A 9435-nucleotide genomic window follows, 5' to 3' on the forward strand; every position below is an offset into this window, starting at 1 on the left:
AACTATTTGGAAAAACAATATATATATAACTAGAAATATTAAAAAAAAAATCAAATACAGGCCAAAGAAATGATTAAGCTAATTATAATTAAAGATTTGTGCTCATAAAAAGCATGTCAACGTAAAGTGTTCTCTTTTGGGATCATAGTATATCTGTTCTCTAAAAGAAATCATCGTCATTTTAAATAACAATTGCTAAAAACAAATGTAAATCTCAAAATATATTTTTAAAAATCAAAAAGAAGACTGAAATCTTAACATTACTGCACTGATCGGAGTGTTTTTACAGACTTTTTAGTGAGACACTTGGGCTTGTGCTTCACTGAGGATCTTTTTCTTCCTTGGTGGCAGGGAGGCAACTGCTGTGATCAAGCTCTTTTTTAGACACAGTCTGCTTCTCTGATGTACCCCCTGGAGTTTCTTTACGTACCCCCAGGGGTACGCGTACCCCCATTTGAGAAAGGCTGCACACACACACACACACACACACACACACACACACACACACACACACACACACACACACACATTCACAAAGACTAGTAATGTGTCTATAGTTATATTGTGATGTCTTAGTAAATATTCTATTTGGTGAAAGATAAACTTTATTGTATTTATCCTAGTGGATCTATAATTAAACGGATAAACTAGTATTAGCACATCCAACGTCAAGGAAAGCAAATAGCCATTATCAGGAGAATGTTTTAGTGGTTAGCAGCAGTGTGCTAGTCGATGGCCTCCTCCATGAGGCCACCACAGCTCAGCAGAACGTCGTTGTAGCTTCTTCTGGGGAGAAAAACACTTACAGAGAAAATAAAGTTAACAGCTGAAATTGCACAAAATAGTACAGTTAAAGAGCATACTGTAGAAGAAAGCAGTAGAGTGTGAAAAGTGATCAGTGTATCCTCCAGCAGTCTAAGCCTATAGCAGCATAACTACAGAGTAGTGCTGGGTATCCTTTCAAATTTCCAGAATCGATTCGATTCCGATTCTTGAGATTTAAAATCAATTATCACTATCTAATCCGATCGATTCCGATCCGATATCGATTCAATTCAGGTCATCAATTTAAAAACAGTTTTGCAGTTACCATAATTCCATAACTGCATAGTTGTGCAGTTTATTGATAATATTGACATTCAATGATAAATTAAATTAACGGCTTTCGTTTTACTTTGTGCAAATAGAAATTAAAAGGTACAGAACCTTAAACAACAGTTTCACAGTCTTGTGCAAAAACTTAAACACTTCAAGTATCCAGAAACTTTCAATTGCCGTTAAAGTACAAAAATGTAAACTTGTGAAAAGTGAAAACTGAAAGGCATTCCATATTAATGTACAAACAAAACTGAACAGGAAATTAAACTTGACTAAAGACAGACTGCGTAAACTGTCCTTTTATGAACATCACTTGGGAATGGTAAGATTCTTCTGCAGGAAAAGTAGCTGATTCACATGACCAGGGGTGAGACAGCTTCTTTTTGCAGTGATTATATCACCTGCAGTTGAAAAAACCCTCTCAGATGCAACGCTGGTCCCAGGGACACAGAGATATCGCTTAGCCATGCGAGCCAAAAGAGGATACTCTTTTTGATTCTCTCTCCACCAGACCAGAGGATTGTCCTGCAGTCCTGCAGGTCTCCTCGCCCTGTACCTCTTGATCTCATCTTCTGCCACCTCTGCAAGAGTTTTCTTTGCATGTCCCCTCTCCGCATGTAGGCTTCCCCAAGGAGAGACTCCAAAGCACTGGATTGCTTGGGGTTATGTGCAGGGGGGTTGTTTTCCTCCTCTTCTTCCATTTCATCAACTTCATCTTGCTGCGTGAGAGAGAAGAAATACTTATATGTGTCGTTGTGCAACAATAGGCTTCGGTTTGGCTATGAATAACTTAACATAACATAAATCTGTCATTTTGATCTAAACTATCAAGTCAGACAACCACTTGGATATCAGGAAAAGTGTTCAGTCTTGGTTCTTAGCGTTGTGTATTTTTTTGAAGGTTACAATAGCTTACTGCCTTGTGTATTTGAGTGTAATCTTATTATTTCTCGTTTTCTCCAAGGATATGTGCTGCTGTAGCGAATTAACTTCCCCACTGTGTTATTAATCGGAGTATATTCTATCATCTATGAATACCTGCCTGCTCAGGCTGAGATTTAAAATATGGTAAAAGTATTTGCTTGGATTTTTTTTTCGCAAGGCTTCTTATTACTTACATCAGATGCTTCTTCCTCCATCCCACCCACTGCCTCAGCCTGGAGCCTGGAGAAGGTGTGCTCTCGCTCCTCCTCACCCAGAAATGGCAGGGCTTTGAAGCGTGGATCAACAGCTGAGGCGGCATGCAGCATGGCCGTCTGATTCACATACCTGAAATATAAATGTCACAGATTTAAATCTATGCAATTAGGGAGATAAAATTTTCTTAAATTGTTTAATTAAATACACAATATAACCTATTTTCTCTCTCACACGCACAAAATAGGCCTACCTTGTGCTCAGGTTTTTCTTGATCTCATTCTTCATATCCTTAACAACTTTGGAGTCTACTGGGAGGCTGGTCATCTCCTTCAGCAGCAGAGCACGCAGGGGTGCGATCACTGAGAGGGTTGGTGACTTTTCTTCTGACATGACTTCAGTAGCTTTTTTCATTGGCTTCAGAGCTCGGACCACATCTTCAGCATCAGTTATGTCTTCCTCTTTCAGACTGCACAAATCTTTTTCATTTCTGCGGACTTCAGGTGAGAGCAGAGCAGCAGAGATAGCAGGCTGCTGCTCCAGAAAACGTTCGAGCATTTCCAGTGCACTATTCCATCTGGTCACAACATCAATTGTGAGCTTGTGTTGTTTAAGCTGCAATAGTTTCTGCTTTTCTTTCAAGATGCGGCTAGCTGTTGTGCTGCGATGGAAGAACGTTACAATGTGCCTCACTCTCCCAAGCAGGCGTGCAATATTTGGGAGTTTGAGACCGGTTTGCGAGGTGAGGTTTATGATGTGTGCAAAACAGCCAATGTGTGTTAACCCCATCATCTCAACAGCATGAATCATATTAGCCGCATTGTCGGTCACCATAGCAGGATCTTTGCTCATCAGCTCCCACTCCTCTATCGCTGCGGTCAACATTTCTGCTAGACTGGCAGAACGATGGCCAGTTTAAACTTCTGTGGTCTGTAATACGTACGAGTTGAGGTTCTACTCCTCGTCAATATAGTGTGTCGTCAAACTCATGTACGATTCCGTAGCCACAGATGTCCAGGTATCCGTTGTAATGCCCACTCTCTCTGCTGACTGAAGCTTACTTTTCACATTTTCTTTCACCGACTGGTACATGTTTGGGATGACTTCTTCTGAAAGACGTTTGCGCGAAACCATAACATATTGCGGCTCCGCTACTTTCATTAGCTGCTTGAAGCCCTCGTTTTCAACGACAGAATATGGGCACATATCCTTGCAAATGAAGCCCGCTATCGTCTCGGTTATTTTGTGAGAACGTGTAGAATTAGCCGGTAGTTGTAGTGATTCCTTGATTTTCATCTGCTGCAGACCAGTGGACGGCTTGCACGCAAGATCTTGGTGATGTCGCAAAATGTGATTGTTGAGATTGGTTGTATTTCCGCAATATTTCACCTCCATTTGGCATGCCTTGCAAATCACTTTGCTTTTGTCAAGCTGACCTTTCTCTTTGTCCGTTCTGAAACCAAAATGCTGCCAGACTGCAGCTTTAAGAGTTTTTGGTGTTTTCAAACCGAGCGCATGGCTAACGTCGCTGCTAGTATCCGACGCCATTTTTAAAAATATCTTCACACCTAGCACGCATGCGTGAATTCAGTCACATGACGGTGGGCGGGAGAAGGTCGCTGCACCATATTAACCCTTTATCATCACCCACGCCTCTGAACTTCTTTTATATTTTAGCTGTACAAGAGCCAGACACTGTTAAATGGTTAAATCGATCTTTGGACGTATGAATCGATCTTCATGAATTTATATAAGAATCGATTCAGAATTGGAAAATCGATTTTTTCAACACAGCACTACTACAGAGATAACTCTGGATAATCTATCCTATTTAGATGGAGGCATGTTGGAGTCAGGGCAAGGGAGAGCCGTCTTTACCGACTGTACACTCCACCTCCCTGTACTCCCCCACTTGTCCAGATTTAGGCTAACATCAGATTTTAACCATAAGCCCTATCAAATAAAAACGTTTTAAGCCTATTCTTAAAAGTAGACAACGTGTCTGCCTCACGGACTAAAGCTGGGAGCTGGTTCCACAGGAGAGGAGCCTGATAACTAAAAGATCTGCCTCCCATCCTAATTTTAGATATTCTGAGAACCACCAGTAGACCTGCAATCTGAGAGCGAAGTGCTCGGTTAGGAACATATGGAACAATCAGATCACTGATGTATGATGGAGCTTGATTATTAAGAGCTTTATATATGAGAAGAAGGATCTTAAAATCTATTCTGAATTTAACTGGTAGCCAATGTAGGGAAGCTAAGACAGGAGAGATATGATCTCTCTTTTTAATTCTCATCAGAACTCTAGCTGCAGCATTTTGGACAAGCTGAAGACTTTTAACTGCATTCTGTGGACTTCCTGAGAGCAATGAATTACAGTAATCCAGTCTTGATGTAATAAATGCATGAACTAGTTTTTCAGCATCACTTCTGGAAAGGATGCTTCTAATCTTAGCAATATTCCGAAGGTGGAAAAAGGAAATCCTACAAACTTGTGAAACCTGGGATTTGAATGACATGTCCTGGTCAAAGATAACACCAAGGTTCCTTACTTTGTTCTCGGAGATTAATGTAATGCCATTCAGGTCAGGCGATTGGCTAAGCAATTTCCTTTTCTGGATTTCTGGTCCAAAGACGAGAACTTCCGTCTTGCCTTGATTTAAAAGCAAGAAGTTTAGAGTCATCCAACTTTTTATATCCTCAAGACAAGCCTGTAATGTACCCAACCGATTAGGTTCATCAGGGTTAATGAATAAATATAACTGAGTATCGTCAGCATAACAGTGGAAGTTTATCCCATGCTGTCTAATGATTTTACCAATTGGGAGCATATATATAGTAAAAAGAATTGGTCCAAGCACTGAACCCTGTGGTACTCCGCAAGTAACCCTGGAGTATGAAGAAGATTTGTCATGTACATTTACAAAATGAAATCTGTCAGACAGGTAGGATTTAAACCAGCCTAACGCTGTTCCTTTGATCCCTACAACATGTTCAAGTCTTTCTAAAAGAACATTGTGATCAACTGTGTCAAAGGCAGCACTGAGATCTAACAAGACTAGAACAGACACAAGATTCTTATCTGAGGCCATGAGAATATCATTTGTAACTCTCACTAATGCAGTTTCAATGCTGTGATACTCTCTAAAACCAGACTGAAATTCCTCAAACAGAGCATTAGTGTTTAAATGCTGACATACTTGGATGGCCACTATTTTCTCCAGGACTTTGGATAAAAATGGAAGGTTAGATATTGGTCTATAATTCATTGGGTCATCTGGATCCAGAGAAGGCTTCTTAAGTGAAGGTTTGATTACAGCAACCTTGAAATCTTGTGGTACATACCCATTTACTAAGGATAGATTGATTATATTTAGAATGGGGGCAGTAACCAAAGGAAATGCATCTTTAAATAATTTGGTTGGGATTGGATCCAAAATGCAAGTTGAAGGTTTAAATGAAGCCAATATTTTTGATAACTCTGAAAGCTCAACTGGATCAAAACGGTTCAAGCACAGATGAGGTTCTACAGTCACTTCTGATGCTGCCTCACTTACTGAGGAAGAAGAAATCGCATTAGGGAGGATGCTAAAGATTTTGTTTCTAATAGAATTAATTTTACTTGTAAAAAATCCCATGAAGTCATTGCTGCTGAGGGCTAAGGGAATAGATGGCTCAGAGCTATGATTCTGTGTAAGTTGAGCAACTGCACTGAAGAGAAATTTAGGATTATGCTTATTCTCCTCAATTAATGCTGAGAAATAAGCAGTTCTAGTTTGTCGAAGCTTATTTTTATAAAGCACAAGACTATTTTTCCAGGGTAGGTAGGCCTCCTCATGGTGCGTAAAGCGCCATGTTCTCTCCAATTCCCTAGAGTTTTGTTTTAAGGCTCGTAAATGAGAATTAAACCAGGGAGCCAACTTCCTGTCCCTAATTACCTTCTTTTTTAAAGGGGCAACATCATCTAATGCCACACGTAAAGAGGAATTAACATGATGAACTAAGGCAGTGGTTCCCAAACTTATTTAGCCACGCACCCCCTTCTATGTCCCGACCATGTCGACGCACCCCCCCAGCCCCCACATCGGGGCATGGCTCTCTATATATATATGTATGTATGTATGTATATATATATATATATATATATATATATATATATATATATATATATATATATATATATATATATATAGATCAGATGTCAAGCTAAACAGACAGGGTTAAAAAAATTCCCCATCACTTTCATTTTTTAAATAGTAATTAATAAACATTCAATACCATTACAATTTCCTTTGATTTCATTTTAAATAAATATTTAGAGTGCCCAGGTAGCACATCAAAAATGCAATTTAACGGTTTTCTTAAAGTAGGAACTAGGGCTGCAACTAACGATTATTTTCATAATCGATTAATCTGTCGATTATTTTTTCGATTAATCGATTAATCGGTTTGTTATTGTTTAGCTATTTAACCTATACAAGTGATGGATGCATTTCAGTTAAGAAAAAAAAACATAAGAGAATTGTGCAGTTGACTGCAATCTATTTAATTGCACATGAACACAGTCAGCAGTATAAAATGAGCTAAACAGTGCAAAATATCAGTCCAGAATAATTTTTTAGCATTAGCTGGAAGCCTGCTCCTTCCACCATGGATAGTGGCCTCATGTCTTTTACCAGCATGTTTAGAATAGAGTTTGTAAGTGGTATGAATTGCTGGGGGGTGAGTGTCTTGTTCCCCATGTAGTTGTCCATCGTTGCTTGTTTTTTTTCTGCATAAGAAACACAAATAGACTGAAATAAGTGCACATATAAAATAAAGCAGCACACACACTACAACACTAAATCAATATTATATTATTTGAATTAATTAACAATATACAGTGATCATTTATTTTGAGGGTTACGTTCTACAAAATAGCCCGCAACAGGAGATATTCAGAAAAGTCTAATTTTTTTTACTATTAAAAAGCTCTGAGTAAGAAGCTCATGAGGTTTTTACTTTGAGTCGGGAGTGTTTAAATTAGCTAGAGAAATGTGAAAAATGTTTATTTTGTGTAATACTGTTTAAGAAACATGATAAAAATGTGTTGTGAGGCGTTTTACAGCGTTAGATAGTAAAATAGCCTTTTAATAGTAAAAAAAAATTACTTTTTCTGAATTTCTCCTGTATTTAAAAATTGAAAGCGTACAACTATGCCGTGTTATATTCACCTGGACACAGCTCGTCTGTATATTTTTCTCCGCGGAGTTGTCCTTTTTTGAATGAGGAACATAGTTATGGGTTTGTGCCGTTTTTCTCTTAACGAGAACATTCTTATAAACAGACGTGCTAAATTTGGCAAGCGCATGACACACAACACGGAGGAGATTCACCAGCTAAAACACTAAGTCCAGCTTGTTTATTTTCTGTTACTTACCGGGCTGGCTCTTCCAAATCACGGCTCACTTGACCGCGGTGCTCTTCCTCTGCTGCATCAGCCCCCACATGCTTTCGTCTCAAATGTTCACTTAGGGACGTCGTGCTTCCGTGCCATGCTAGATGGTTTTTGCATATTTTGCAGGTCACCCGTCTTTTCAAGGCATCTCGAGTGAAGTGCTCCCATACTCGTGAGGTTTTTGTCCGGGGTTTCTCTTCAGTTTTGTCGCTTCTATTTTTCTTCCGTATTTCCTCTTGTTCCGCCATCTCTCACAGCAAGATGAGCGTCAGTAACGTGATACGTCATGAAAACCGAGGGCACTCATTGGCTCATTTCTTCTTCTACGGCTCCACTGGTAGATCAGTGGCTCATTACTGCCACACACTGGCGGCAAATTTAACAGCTTGTAACCGATGTCAGATTGTGGTAAAAATAGACTTTATGCGGTAAAATATGATTATTAAACAACTAATCGATGACTAAAAAAGTTGTTAACTATTTTAATAATCGATTATAATCGATTAAATCGATTAGTTGTTTCAGCTCTAGTAGGAACGTTTAACCTGTGCGGCCAGAGCGCTCTCCTTCCTTCTGCTCTGCGTAAACCTGAGCTGATCACCTGCTTGTGCGTAATCAAATGTCTATAGGGGAAAAGATATAGCCATGGTGTTCACTTTTACCTCAGACCGACTTATTGCTGTTTTATGGTGTGGCTGAATCTGTGATCCGCTGTCATGCGGACTGGAATAACAAATGCTGCAGTAACATGAGATGTGGTCAGGTTCATGAGGAGTCACTGGCTGGAGCGGACCCGACTCACACAGCCGCTCAAGTCACCGCGTCTCGCGCTATTTAAACCAATGTTGTAAAATGACTTCTGCCCAGCCCAGATGTGCTCACTTGTGCACCCGTGAGCCGTGGTTCAGCCGGAACGCGTCTGATCTCTGACAGACGCACTCTGAACTTCAGATCTTCAGCGCGCTGTCAATAGCCTGAATGGGGATCATTTCTTGTTATTTTGTTACATCCACAATGTTCTGTGTGTGAGGTTTACAATGTCAGAACACCTGCATGAGACAGGTGTTAATTACAATCTGCCAGAATGACTCACCACCTTCAGATTCCTCCAACACCGTTAAAAATGGTCAAATACGGAACATATCAGCGTGCGCAGACCCAGAGTGCTGAAGCTCGGCGCATTGTTATTATGAAGCTAGGGCACATGTGGAGGACACGCGCGCGCGCAAAAATATACTTGTTTTCAATTACATTTATTGTGCCCACTTACTTTTTCTTTGGCCCACCCACAAATGAGTTTCTACGCTAATGGTGACATATGACAGACTTCTCTGAGCTCTGCAGCCATTACACATTTCACCTCGCGCACCCCCTAGCGGCAGCTCGCACACCCCACTTTGGGAATCCCTGAACTAAGGCATCAATTTGTGAGGGGCTAGAACTGAAAATATTGCCCTCTGCTACGTTCCTCTGAGATGCTGAGGACAGTAAAGATGGAACAGTTGATTTAAAAGATGCAACAGCGTTGTCAGATAGAGACCGACTATAGTGAAATTTACTTTCATTTCTCGAGAACTCAGTTATAAAAAACTCAAAGGTTATCAGAAAGTGGTCCGAGAGGACTGGATTATGTGGAAAGATCGTTATTTCCTCACACTCTATGCCATAAGTCAGCACAAGGTTCAATGTATGATGGCAGGAGTGGGTGGAGCTATGTATTCTTTGAGTAAAACCAATTGAGTCTAAGATATTACTAAAGG

General features: G+C 40.1%; 1 long non-coding RNA gene across 1 annotated transcript; it reads right to left on the minus strand.

Moving 5' to 3' along the window:
- Positions 1 to 6766: 6766 nt before the first annotated feature.
- On the minus strand, positions 6767 to 8654 carry LOC139066114 (uncharacterized). The gene is made up of 2 exons (XR_011519085.1): positions 7658 to 8654; positions 6767 to 7009 (listed from the first exon to the last, which is right to left on the minus strand). It is a non-coding gene; the product is annotated as an uncharacterized lncRNA (long non-coding RNA).
- Positions 8655 to 9435: the final 781 nt, after the last annotated feature.

This window comes from Nothobranchius furzeri, chromosome 2 (genome assembly GCF_043380555.1).
Source record: "Nothobranchius furzeri strain GRZ-AD chromosome 2, NfurGRZ-RIMD1, whole genome shotgun sequence".
NCBI lineage: Eukaryota > Metazoa > Chordata > Actinopteri > Cyprinodontiformes > Nothobranchiidae > Nothobranchius > Nothobranchius furzeri.